This window comes from Fundulus heteroclitus, chromosome 14 (assembly GCF_011125445.2).
Source record: "Fundulus heteroclitus isolate FHET01 chromosome 14, MU-UCD_Fhet_4.1, whole genome shotgun sequence".
NCBI classification, from domain to species: domain Eukaryota; kingdom Metazoa; phylum Chordata; class Actinopteri; order Cyprinodontiformes; family Fundulidae; genus Fundulus; species Fundulus heteroclitus.
The window spans coordinates 30,354,649-30,369,042 of NC_046374.1; the positions used below are offsets into that span (position 1 = coordinate 30,354,649).

A 14,394-nucleotide genomic window follows, 5' to 3' on the forward strand; every position below is an offset into this window, starting at 1 on the left:
TTCCAGCCGTCAGCCACCCGTTTAAGTATGCCTGTCATCAGGCCGCTGAACGAGCCGAAGCTGTGCGCCACGCCCCCTGTCAAACAGCAGTCACCTGTGGGAGAAAGAGAGAGAAAAAAAGGCAGCAGGCAGAGGCCTGTCCGGCGCTGCGCGCTGAGTCCTGACACGGTATGGCATATTATTAAATATGTAAATAAATACGTGCTTTCATACTGAAATACTTTGTTTTTTGCTCTTAAACAAAGAGACATGTGATATTACATATTAATAAATGTATAAATGAATACATTTTATGTTTTAATAATGAAACAAGTTGGGTTGTTCATTTGAATGTATTTCACTTTCTCACACATGTACAATCCTGATCGCTCTCTACGCATCAACAATAATTTCATCATATTGTTGCATGCTGTCCATGCACACATGCATAAACAGTTTTTTTAAAGGCCTGGAAAAGAGTTCTTTAAAATTTACAGGACATTCCAGTGTCTTACACTACCATTCTTGGAACTGTACTGGAGTTTAAGACCCTTGAAAAATAACTGTTTGGCACAGCTTCTTGCATGTGTTTGGTACTCTGTAACTCCAGAGTACTTGTATGTATTTATCCAGATAGATCTCACTGAGATTAAAAATCTCTTTTTCAAGAGCAACCAGCACACAATTCCAAATCACAAACTACAGACATGTTAATATATTGAATATCCAGTTTTGGCAGAATATGAAAAAAATGTAGGCAAAACATTTACAAACAGAAATGTTATTTATAAACTGGTTTAAAATGGTCCTAAATACATTAACAGAGACCAAATCCTTCAGCTTCAAGTCCCTCTGCAATTGATTCCAGTCTGAGGAAGCTGCACACTGAAAATATTTTTTTTAACCACAAACCTTAGGTATATTTCGTGAAATGAACTCATCTGAATGCAGATAATAACTTCCTGAATATTTTCAAAACTTTACCTACTTAATTTGTTAATGTGACTCACCCTTAGTAATAGTAAATAGAGTGATAAATTAATAAGCATTAATAATGAGCATACAATTATTGTCTGTTAGGTTTCTGCACTGTTCTCACCAAGCAAACACTTATCTTCAGAACCAATCTCACCCCAAAATGGCGATCTTCACCATGTGATCTACTTTCATTAGTTTTCCCTGGTTAATGCAATGCAAGCTGCAGAAAGAAACTAGCATTTACACCCTTTGGCTGAATGTTACCCACAGTTTTACAATGAAACAGAGCAAAGCTGTTGAAACAGGAGCGAGGAGAGCTGTTTATTGCACACTGTTTGGGTTTACTTAAATAATTAAGACCTGATGAAGTGGTGTAATACATATAGGTCAACTGGTTTGTCATGTTGGTTATGTTTTGTCTTGTTGGTCATGTTAAATATCTTCATAAAACAAATAAAGAAGCTAAAAGTCATGTGCAAATCATTGCAAACTCATCCAGTATATAAATTCTGTAGGTCTTGACTTTGAGAAAAATATAAAAACAAATAGTTTATTTTTGGTAATAGCTGCAACATTTTGCTAAATCTTTTACATTTTTAAAATACAGTATTTAGCCAAGTTGAATAAGTTAGGTAAAAGCAAATTTGGGTCAGTGAGGTTTTAACAAACTTTATTGAAAACAGGGAAAAACAAGCGCCGGCTCTCTGGACACGCAGCTTGTGCATATGTGCTGGAAACTCCCTGGAGGTAGAGGGATAGGTTAGTGACCAGAAATGACAGGCGATAAACTGAATTACTAACTCGACAGAGGGGACAACCAGGGTGCAGAGAGTCGACCAGTAACAGGCGAGCTGGTCAGGGAGCGGGGGTCCGTCTGCAGGCTGGCGGGGCTGAAGCCATTGAGCAGTCGCGGGGCAGGAAGACAGTGCGGGGCGGGGCTTTCCAGGGACGTTTATCCAGAGATGGTCCGGGTTCGGTAACAGGGAGGCCAAGGTCCAGCAGCAGTACAGAGTGTAAATCCAGAAGACAGGTCCAGTTCCAGGTCCAATAACCGACGAACTCAGAGAATCACAGGGGTCAGGCAGGTTCCATTATTCACAGACAGGCAGGGTCAGAAACACAGGCGGGCAATCCAGGGTCCAGAGCCTGACAGAGCAGATCTCAGGCAGGTAGACAAGATCAGAACGAGATCAGGGAGGCACAGACGGGTTGGGTAACAGGAAGGCAGGCAGGTTTACAGAATAAATGGCTGAAAGGTTCTCACCGGATTGGCTCAAGACGACCTGGCACTGGAAGCTGACCAGAACGGGACTTATATGCAGGTGAAACCAGGTGGAACCAGTGAAGGTTGATTGCAGGCAGGGTGGAGTTTGAACAGGTGTGCTGAGTTGTGAGTAAAGTCAGCCCCAGTGCCAGGATCGTCACACTAGGAGTAATTTCTATTTTTTTTCACCTAACCTTTGTTTATACAGGTATTCTCATCTAAAAGCTTGTTTTCAAGAGAGACCTGTATGATCAAACTAAACAACAAAATAATGTTTCCACAGTAGTCATTCATAATAATAAATGAACCAGTAATTCTGGCTTAGTTAGATGTGAGCACAACATTTAGCTTCTAGGTCACCTGAAATCATCAATTATTACTTACTGATGAGAAGGTGAGGACAGACGGTGGAGTGCAGGTGTTACACTCATCGGACTCAGCAAATCTGCATCTGACCTCGTCTCCATCAGGGTCAAAGGCCATCAAGCTGATATTTCTCTGACAGTTTGAAGGAACTCTGAGAGAGAAAACAAACATAGCAATCACACCTGACAACAGTCTGCTCAAATAGTCTGCTGTATTTTGATCGATTTCCAGTTTTTCTTCCATTATTTTTCATGCTCTTAAACTCCCATTATATTTGATATTTTAGTTTCTAATGAGAATAAACCCTAAAAGATGTATCTCATCTGTGTTTCACTTTAAATAAAAATTCTAAATCATTAATATATGAAATATTAATGGCAACAACTGCCTTTGCTCCTTGTAACTCTTGAGTAAAACAGATTCACTGGACTTTATCTATTGGAATTGGAAGCCAATTCTGAGTATTAACTTTTTGGGGTTGAGCTTAAAAAGAACAAAACAGACAGTTTACTGTTAGCAAAAGGCAACAAAGGTTTCACATCTGTATTAACATAATTTAAAAACTGTTTGGATTACCTCACAACAGGCAGGATGCCGGTTTGTGGTGATGAGTTTGGTTTGTTGATGTCAGAACGGTTTCTCTGTTCAATAAGCATTGTAGCCAGCACAGAGGAAATGTTGTCTCTGTTATCTGTCCATGTTCCATAAATCCAGCTTTAATAAAAGATATTGGGAAGGTTTCTGAAATTACTCAGTGGTTATGAAAGACCTTACAGAACAACAGAATAGATCACTGACAGGGGATTCAATTGCCCAAAAAAAACAAGTTATGTGGGTGTAAGAATTTTAGGTTTATCACTTCTTGGTGAATACTGAAAATTATTAAGTGCATTATTGAACAAAGTTAAGATTCAGTCACCCAATCCAGGAATGATAAAAGTACTCGTTGTTCCTATATGTCCACTTGTTGGTAAACTCTCCCAGACACCATTCTCCTCTACTTTCCTCAATCTTCTTACTACAGCCAGAACAAAATATTGACTCATACTCATCACACGAGCTGTAGCTAATTTTCTGGCGGTCTGTCATCTGTAGATATAAAGAGAAAAGGTGTTGGTACAGTTGAATAATTTTTTAAGGAAAAATACAACATATCAGAGAATCTCAACTTACTGAAATAAAGTCATCTTGGAGATCTTTAGTAGAGTAGCTCCACACAGTGCCAATATAAGCAGCTTCTGTATGGCTGACCAACAGCGGCAGCAGCAGCACAGAGGGTAACATGATGAATGAGTTGATTCTTCTAAACAAAAGCTGCAATACAGGACAGTCAACCACTTATTCATTCTTACTGTATAAAATATAGAATAAACATTTCCTGGTCCTCATTTGGATAGCAAATTAGTAAGTGCCAGATGGCTGAGCCATAATGATCAGATAGACATTTCTTTGAATGTACTATTTCATTTGAAATAGTACATGCATTCTTAGTTCTTTTCAAGTTTTGGAAAATTCTTTAGCAATAAAGGCTTAATTTTCCCATCTGTCCTGGTCATCCATCCATCCATCCATCTTCTATACTCACTTATCCGAGCAGTGTCATTGGGGGCTCTTACCTATTTCCAGCCATCATTGGGCAAAATGTGGGGTGTGACAGGCATCCACCTGTCACACCCCGGCATCAGAGCTTTAGCTCACCTGAGTGGTACCTGACCTGAGCCAAGCTCCTAGATGTTCCCTGTTCCTTATGCTTGCCGCTCTCTAACAATTTGTGTCTCTCCTCCTCAATCTACTCCTGTTGCTGTTTGGTTCCATCCAGCCTCCTCTCGGTCATCTTCATTCTGGTCCTATGAAAGATACAAATTCTGCAAGCCCTCCTGGTACCCCAGTTGACCTGGTGCTCCTCTTCTGCTGGCGTCCTGCTACCACCTGGCCTGTCCTACCTCTGTTGTAGAATGCTCCCTCAACCCTGGAACCACAACTCTGCCTGTAACTGTTTGCCACAGCCTAACCAGTCTTCCCATGTGCTTTCCTTACCATCACCTCATAAATATACCTCTGCTCCCAACCACCCCACCTGCTGCTTGCCAGTGTTCGCTCTCTCTCTTTTCTTTCTTCACAGTCCAAGACCATAGCCTTCCCAGCTGGCCAGATTCACTCTTAGACTTAGACTTAGACAAGTCTAAGTCTTTGTATGTACAGAGTGCGTACAGAATGAAATTTCGTTGCATACAGCTGGTAAATTGCAGTAAGATTAAATTACAGTATAAGGTGCAGCAGTGATTTAAAAGTAAACAATTTAAATGTAGACAATGCAGGAGAAGTCACAGTGTACAGGTGAGTAATTTAAAAAAAACATTTGTATGTGCAGAATTGATTGTGCAAAGGGCATTTGTGCAAGAATACAGCTTGTTAATTACAGTAGATTTAAAATACAGTGTAAGGTGCAGCAGTGACTTAAAAGTAAACAGTTGAAATGTAGACAATGCAGGAGAAAGTCACAGTGTACAGGTGAGCATTTCTAAAAACCATTTGTATGTACAGAATTTGATTGTGCACCCACAAACCATGTCTCCCCAGCCATTAATAACTCTCAATAAATCAGATTTTACCGTTAAAACTGTCTCAGTGTGTGTTGATTCAGGGTCATCATGGGAAACCAATACGTGACAATGTGATGCATAAACAAACCTTCTTGTTTTGTTTTGCCCTTTTTCCAGTAGTACCAAAATTGGGCGATGTGCTTTGGTAACTGTGTCACATTTTAGGCCTTCCCACTAGTAACGGTCACATTGAACCATCTCCATCTTTACTCCATCGCTGCACCTGCTTTGCTGGGGTTCCAGCAAAGCAGGTGCAGCGAATCGACTGGAAGACGTCACTGCAGCAGGCTGTCTGTCACTGATTGGCTATTTGCGTAATAACGCAGACTCCAAAACTAGAATCAGACACAGACACATATTGAAAAGACACACAACAGCCGCAGGAGATACAGAGTATATGAATAGGTACTGAATGGAGAAATGGAGAAATCGAAAGCTATCAAATCAATACTGTGGCCCAACCCTGAGGTGGATGTTTTGTGTTTCGTGGTGGAAGAGAAATTCAAATGGAGCTTGACGGTACCCAAAGAAATGAGATGGTATTAATGGGACTCTGCACTGATGGCTGCTGAAAACTGCTGGTGAGCAGCACTTGTTCCCCTGTCTATATACATAGACAGGGGAACAAGTGAGCAAGAAAATAAAGAATGATTACTGACCCATTGATGACTGCAACGGTCGGAAAGGCCCCAAAAATAGAAGTGGTTTGTCCAAGTTGACTCAATATGCGGTAGCCAACCAACGAGCAATGGGAGGGAGAGAGGCCCCGACATGGTCACCACAGTGTGGGATTCCTGAATGAGGGTAATTTTTTATTTTATTTTACCCCTAAATAATGTGTTATGTCATCATCCTCAGTTACCTAAGGTTTATGTCATTAGAGCTAATCAGAAGCCAAGTTCTGCAGAAGGACAAGAGGCTAGCTAGCCCCCAATGCTATCTCTGTGTCCCTAAAATATGCTCTCATTCCCCTGTTGCGTGAGGACTGAAGAGCACAGCAGCCCCACACAACACCATAACATGTTTTCCAAGGTAAGGAAAGGTTCCACTCATATTATTTCACTTCATGGGGCCTAGTAAAATACGTGGTCTGACACGAACCGATAGGGTTAGTTTTCCAGTAAAGTAGAAAAACATTAACAGGTGGTTGTGTTGCTCCAAAAAGGGCAGTCTGCATTTAACAGAGGCTCGTGGCTGATTAATTATTGTTTTCTACCTGAGAGAACTGTGAGCTGGTGTTAGAATAGAAAAATCCAAAAAAATTATTTATTGTCCCAAAGTTGGACAGTTAAGGTGAGTAGGTGGATTGGCGAGTAGTCAAATGAAACCATTAAGGTCCACACAGGACAAAAATGTTCTGCATGACAGATCTCATAGATTTCCTTAAGGCAAATGGAGACTGGTTTTGACGATGGCAAAAAATTTCTAAACTTATGGAGCAGATGTATAAACTGTGCGATTAGTCTCAACTTTATGTGGCTGTTTATGGACATGTGTGATTTTCTACAACTGATCCACCTTTTCAATCATCTCAGCTGACTTGGTAAGAATTCAACTGCTGATCCAAAAGCATTTTATTCTCAGTGAGAATGAAACTTAATTTACATGCATTGTACGCTCCTCAGTGTACAGATAGATGCTCCTTTATATCTACACCTGGACAAAAGTTTAGGAATATGTACAAATTACATCTGATTGAGGTGGTTTCCATCATTTTGTGAGGTGTGTTACATTATTGTATGGGGCTAAATGTGATTTAATTTCTTTATATGGATTTATTCCATTAAAGCTCAAACTTATTAAAGAACAGTGGGTTTGACGGGCTCCTTGAATTAAATAAAACTGAACTGAATTATATTTCAGTGTAATCAGCTGAGTTTTAGTAAAATGTTTGCAAGGTGCCTCATATTTTGTGTTATTTCAACTTTTAACTTTTTGTTCTCTCTGTCTTTTTCCTTTCATAGTAGGTACATCTGGTCTGGCGTTCTGTTTAGCTGTGACATCATCCAGCGGGGCAGATCATCTGCTTTTACATTCTCAAATATATAAAGTATTCCTGGATCAATATTTCCTTCTGTGCTTTTTTGTGTGTCTGTCTTCTCTAACCCCCAGTGGGTCGAGGTAGATCATAATCGGAATCAGAATCAGACATACTTTAATGACTGTTCATATTGAGCCTGGCTCTGGTTCTGCTGGAGGTTTCCCTCTCTGTTAAAGGGAAGTTTTCCTCTCCACTGTCGCTTCATGCATGCTCAGTATGAGGGATTGCTGCAAAGCCATAAACAATGCAGACGACTCTCCCTGTAGCTCTACGCTTCTTCAGGAGGAGTGAATGCTCCTTGTCTGCTTGCTGGGCAATTGACAAAAAATAATCTTGGTAAAACTATCTAAACTTTAAAAAAGTATTTTCACAACCTGTTGGTTTTTAAAGCAGTTAAGAAGGGGAAAAAACGGGGCACACTCGTGGCGTAGCGGGTACCGCGGCCCATGTTTGGAGGCCTTTAGTCCTCGATGCGGTCGACCCGGGTTTTAATCCGACCTGCGCTCCTTTGCCGCATGTCTCTCCCCTTCTTCAACCCCTTTGCTGTCAGTCTACTGCCAATAAAAAGTGAGCCACTAGAAGCTGCAAAAAATATTTAAAAAAGAAGGGAAAAAAAACAAAGAGGAGATCTCTGGAAAGAGGATCCTTAAGAGGCAAAACCAGTGATGAAGGCAGGAGCTGACCAGAACAGGGGATATGGACCGAGGAACCACCAGAACAGGCAGAGCGAGTGGCTGAAACTCACAGGGAAACAGGCAAAACTGCAGCACGCAGACTGTTATGGAAATATTATGGTAACAACAGGTAACTTTCATCAGTGAGGGGAAGCAGAAGAGTACAGCTGGCTGAGCACACAAGAACTGGTGGAGGCAGAGCACATCACACAAGACAAGATGATCTGGCAGGGATATTGGCTGAGGCAGATATATACATTAACAGGGGAACAAGTGAGCAAAGTTGACAGTAATTAATGGCAGCAGGTAGAGCTGATCTGAGGTAATTGACTAGAGAGGAGTGGACTGAGCTGACTGGGTGGTGACAGAGGGCTGTTGGCTGAGGGGAGTGGAAACTAATTAGTCCAGAAAAGTCCAAAACAAAGCAAACCAAAACCATGACACCAGCTTCATAAAGTAAAAAGCTGGTCCAGATGGTAGATCTATCCATTTGCATTTTCATCTCTATAAGCATAGACAGGGACAGAAATCACCTGGTTAAATGAACAGAATGTAGGAAAGCCATGGGTTTTTACTCTCTGAAGCTGGATTTATCCACTTCAGAATCTGACAGTTCCAGTAAGAGATGTTCCTCTCTAGCTGGACATTTCATGCCATATATGTATAATTGCCATCATGCATAACTGTTTAACACAAGATGTACAGGACACCTTCAAGCATGTGGTGAGTGCACCAAAAGATGAATCAGACTTATGTAGGTCCAATTCACCTGAGTTGTTTTTGTTGTGAATTTTCAAAGCCATAACATAATCTGGGCTTTATTTAAGGAATCTGTTAACTCCAAACAAATTCCAACAAATATACCTTTCTCATTGTTCTGGGATTTGACCAAAAATTATTTTGGTAATCCTACCTGATCCTTAACAATAAATGTTTAGTTTGACATAAATAGGGAATTTATACGCTTAAGCTGTATGTAAATATCTGGTTTCCAGTGTAAAGGCCTGTACAAGACTAGTCAAACAATATGAGCAAATTCCAGTGTCAAAAATACTTTTCATATTTTGAACCTACTCAGAATGATTTGCGTATGCGATGGGAAATTTCCTGGTCGGACCGGCATGTAAATAACTGAGGTTTGTTGAAGTTGGAGGCAGGCATCTGGGAAAATAGGTGTAGCAGGATTCACTGGAAAGACAGAACAAATGTATTCTTGTTGAATTAAAAAAAAACAAATGCAAACTTTTCCACCATTTTGTGTCAACATGCTCCACTGCACCTTGTTTACGAGATGAATTTGTAGAGTTATTGCACGTGTAGGATAGACATGATCACTTTGCAATTGCTGGTCTTCATATTTACCTTAATAGATTTTGATTTAATATCCCACAAAACCTTAAAATCATATTTGATCCTAAATTTCTAATGTTGATATTTAATGTGTGATGTGTAGAGATTCGTTGGGACCAAAAATCCCACAAAAACATATTTAGGTGGATTACCATCTTTTATTCCTAAACAAGAACATGGCAGCTCTGGATCACAGGAACTATATCTAATCTTCTTTTCTTATCTAAAATTCTCGAGAAAGTAGTTGCTAATCAACTTTGTGAACATTTACAAAGTAATGACCTACTTGAGGAGTTTCAGTCAGGCTTCAGAGCTCATCATAGCACTGAAACAGCTCTGGTGAAGGTCACTAATGATATTCTCATGGCCTCAGATAATGGACTTGTGTCTGTACTTGTCCTGTTAGATCTCAGTGCTGCATTTGATACAGTTGATCACAATATTCTCCTACAAAGACTTGAGCATACTGTAGGGATTAAGGGGAAAGCATTAGGCTGGTTTAAATCTTATCTATCAGACAAATTCCAGTTTGTTCATGTTAATAATAAATCTTCCTCAAACTCTGGGGTCACTTGTGGAGTACCACAGGGTTCAGTCCTTGGACCAATATTCTTTACCATATATATGCTTCCGATCGGCAAAATTATCAGACAGCATGGGATTAATTTCCACTGTTATGCTGATGACGCTCAGCTATATTTATCCATAAATCCTGATGAATCCAATCAATTACCTCCACTACAGACATGTCTTGATGACATCAAAACCTGGATGACCTTAAATTTTCTGCTTTTAAATTCTGACAAGACAGACGTTGTAATCTTTGGACCAGAGTCCTCAAAATCAAAAATCAAACTTCTTAATCAATCACTTAATCTGGATGGCATTAACTTGGCCTCTTGTAATAAAGTAAAAATTCTTGGAGTTATTTTTGACCAAGACATGTCATTTAAATCCCATATTAAACAGGTTTCCAGAGTTTCCTTTTTTGACATCCAGAATATTGCCAAAATTAGAAAAAAAACATACCACAAGCCTGTGGTAGGTTTTCATCAAAGGCTATCCCCGCATTATTATCTGTATTTTTTAAGCTTTTTTTGAAGTATTTTCTGCAGCATGACCATTTTGGGTGTGTGACGTCAAAAGTTTTTTTCTGGTGCTGCTTGAAACTTTTGGGCCATTTGATGACAGTACAGGCAAAATTGCTTGACGAGGGCTCCTTTGAATTCCCCCAATTTGAATGAAACTTTGGCAATTTACACAATCACAGAGGTGCACAACCCCACTTTGTCCCACCAGCAGAAAGTGTGTAAAATGTAGGAATTTGTCACAAGAAATGCAAGCAACTAGTACACTCGTTTATGAAAGCACAAACATCCGTGGACATATGACAAGTCAAGTGTTATTAAATTGACTTTCTGTAAACTCACTTCAATCAAGTTGAAGTGATATTAAATGAGGCTACGGGTGGTTGGAGCTACTGAAAACAGTTACTGGGAAAATGGATTGTGGATGTCATAGATGTGACATACATAGATATGGACAAAAGGGACTGATAAATGAGAACTGTCAGTTCTGTCGGGGCAACACTACACATTGATTGACTTTGGCTCCAGTTTGGTAGATAATGCTCCAGAAGTGACCACTTTCTTCTGATGATGTGAGGGGTGTAGTACTTTTTCATTCATCTGTTACGGTCAGTGGCCTTTGTCTGTTTTGTTTTTCTTTCTTAGTGTATGTTTGCAGGTACAGTTACAGCTTCCTGCCAGCTGGTGCCACTGTGGGAACTTGCAGCCCTCCTGTGTATCTTCCTGGTTTGCCTTCAGCCACTTCCTGTTGCAATCATCCTCATCTAGTTTGGACACTGACCTGATTGCCCCACTAATCTGTGGAGAGACCTTCTTAATTAAACCCAGCTCTCCCACACAGACAGGGCAGCTGTGTTTTAGAGCAGCTTGCCTCACTGCCGGGTGGTATTGTTTGTTGTGCAAGGTTTTAGCTGTAACACTCTTTTAATCTGTTAATTGCTGGTTGTGTCACTAGATTGCTGTTTAGTAGTAATGGGTAGATGAGGCGTCATGAAGCGTCTCGACACGTTGCCAAACTGTATTGATACTGTGTCACTGAAGACTGACACCTGCTGGACCTTAAAATTCCCTACAGGCAATCTAGTTGACAGTTAACTGACACTGATTTGATGACCTAGTATACACAATAATACAATTTAAGTCATTGTATGTTGCATTGTATTGTTTCATTGACTTCATTGTATCATATTTTCATTTAAATTTAAAATATCTTCGATATTTTTTAGCTAGTCAATAAATAATGTGAACCTGTATCATAACCTCTAAGTAAACAGGTTGTGAATGAGGATACGTATGTACTGACAAAAAAATAAGTTGTGCTTCCGATGCTTCCGATGACAGATGCACATTCTGACCCGAGGGATTTAAATTGAGGAGGTGCTTTTGTTTAAATAGGAAAGTTCTGTTTAACAAATACAACATTTAACCTGCAGAAAATAATAGGAAGCTCCATAATTCTTGATCAATTTGATGAACCGCTAAAGATCAAAGATTTTTTGGACAGATGCATCCCGTTTACAGATATCCTTCCTGATAAACGCAGTTTGGCGCATCAGACTCAGTTCGAAACAGTTCCTGTATCGGTCACGTGACTTTCTCATAGCGATACGCGTATTGACACGGGTTTTGCTCTATGAGCTTGACGCATGCACCGACGCATGGTAGTGATGGTGTGTAGACCCATCACTACTGTTTAGCTGTGACAGTCTGTTAACCTGACAATTGCTGGTTGTGTTACTAGTTTGCTGTTTTGCCGTGACACTTTGTTACCCTGATAAGTGCTGGTTGTGTCACTAGTTTGATGTTTTGCTTTTGCCCTTTTGGTTTGTTTGTGGTTTGTGTTGATGCTGTTTCCAACATCAAAACTTTTGTTCTTGTGGCCTTAAGTCATTTTGGGGGTTTCCAAGATACTCTTCAGCACATCCTGATAGGTTCCTAAGCCATGGAGACCTCTGACATGGGACACCCAGGAGCCATAAAATGCCCAAACCCTGTCACCATTAACATTCCATAGTAAATCTTGCTTTTCAAAAACTATACTGGTTCATTTTCTATTGCAGTTTTTAAAGTCTTAGTCTGAGGATTTGTTTCTATAAACAGTGACAGGACAAAATTTAATCTACTGGAATTTTTTTTACAAGCTGATAAAATGACTAGCCTAGCAACAACATGACCTACCAGTATAAATCCAATGTTTTTTTAAAGGCTATTTTTCATCAGATTAGGACAGCAGAAATTCCTCTTTCATACTGATTAAATCAGAGAAGCAGAATGGTTGGTGTAAATTTGAGTTGTGCTTTACCCAAAGGCTTTTAGGAGAGAAGGATCTATATGAAGTCAAAGTCAAGAATCTAGATAAGATGACTTCAGCCTTGTTTTCATTGTATGAGGTAAGATCACTTCCAAAATAGACTGGTACACATTTACTATCGCTTTACAACATTTAGAAAACCTTTTAATGGCTGAAAAAATACCACACTTATGTTATTTTTTGTATTGCTCTTTATTATTCAAAAACATATGTAAAGAAATAAAAGTTCCAAAATATATTAAGTCATACAAAACAGAAAATGATTTGTTAGGATTAGATACATTATTAGCTTCTAGGGAGTTGTTGGTGTAACTGTCCTCAGGACCCCGTTTCAGAAAGCGGGGTTAGTGAATATTCAGAGTAATTTCTGGGGTAAATTCCTGCATACCCTGCCTTTTCCATTTCAGAAAACTCAGAAGCCTATACCCTGATAAAATTCTGACAACAAATTACTCCCTAAAACAACCCTGCTACAGAGCACAGTTGTTTGGGCAAAATGAGTTTTACCTCCTTTTTAGCTAAGATCTGCACAAGGAGGTGTTGGAAAAGGCGTGTCTTTTTCTGGAGGAGCCTGTATGCTGGAGCACAAATACGACACTGACAACTCTGTCAGGAGGGCTTGATTAAACCGCAATTAAATGTCTGATCATTTCTGGATTAAAAATTTAAATTTTCAAACGTTACCGTCTTTTGCCGCTGTCATTGATCTATCTTAATATTGTCAGCCAGCACATCGCTTTTGTAAAATGAAGGCACGTTCTCAGTTCAAACCATTTTTTGTGCTGCTCTTCGTTTTTATGCCAACTGCAGCTTTTTAATAACGTGACGCAGCGAATCTTTCCGAGTCAGCTGTACGTATGTCGTGCTGTCATGAATGTTATAGTTGAGTTTAACGATGTTCCATAGTCAGAGACCCACAAGAATAATAAAGGAACCAAACAGAATGAAAACAGTAATTTATTCTCTATCAAATGTCTCAAGACTTCCAGCTCTAATTTTCCCTTCATTTATTTTCCCCTCAACACAGTTAGGGCTACGGCAGATTTCTTCACTTAAATAACACCACTTTTAATTCAACTTAAAATGTAAATATAGTATATCAGTGTCAATCCATTTTTAGAAGGATGGGTGAAACCAAATTCTGGCAAAAAGATAAAGATCAATAACCCACCATCCCATTATTAATTGCAAATGTGTATTATAGCCAATTAATACTTTAGTTGAGTATGGTTAAACATATGAAAAACTTTAAGTTAACCTTACCTGATTAAACTGCATTTCCATACTTAATCTTCATTTGCTGCCACGTCTTTTTAATGCCTGTCAGGTTGCACCTATGGATACGTAATCAATGCAACCCCTCCCTTTTTTGAATAGTGTGAGAATACAGCTTTTATCCTCTGTTAAATATCACAAATATCACTCATACATTGACTTTTTCAGCAATTCCCTGCCGCTAACTCGCTTTTTCTGCAGTGCAGCATTGTTTATTTTTGTTAATGATGTTTTGACATTGTCCATATGCCTTCATTAAAGATTTCTAAATCCACTTGCAAGGAAATGCGCACTTCCAGGCTTATTTCCTGTCATGGTGAATGGCGTTATCTGCTTTCCATTGATGAGGGATTATTTCATGCTGGGGCTTGGGCGTAACTCAGGGTTGATAGGACACTGAGTTTAGTTACCTGATTGATATCACCTGTTCTGAAACTGAAAACGCTGACTATGACAGAGTGAGGT

General features: G+C 39.6%; 1 protein-coding gene across 1 annotated transcript in view; it reads right to left on the reverse strand.

Moving 5' to 3' along the window:
* LOC105924405 overlaps positions 1-14,394 on the reverse strand; it is a 749,458-nt gene that overhangs the window by 162,816 nt on the left and 572,248 nt on the right. The window lies entirely within an intron of this gene.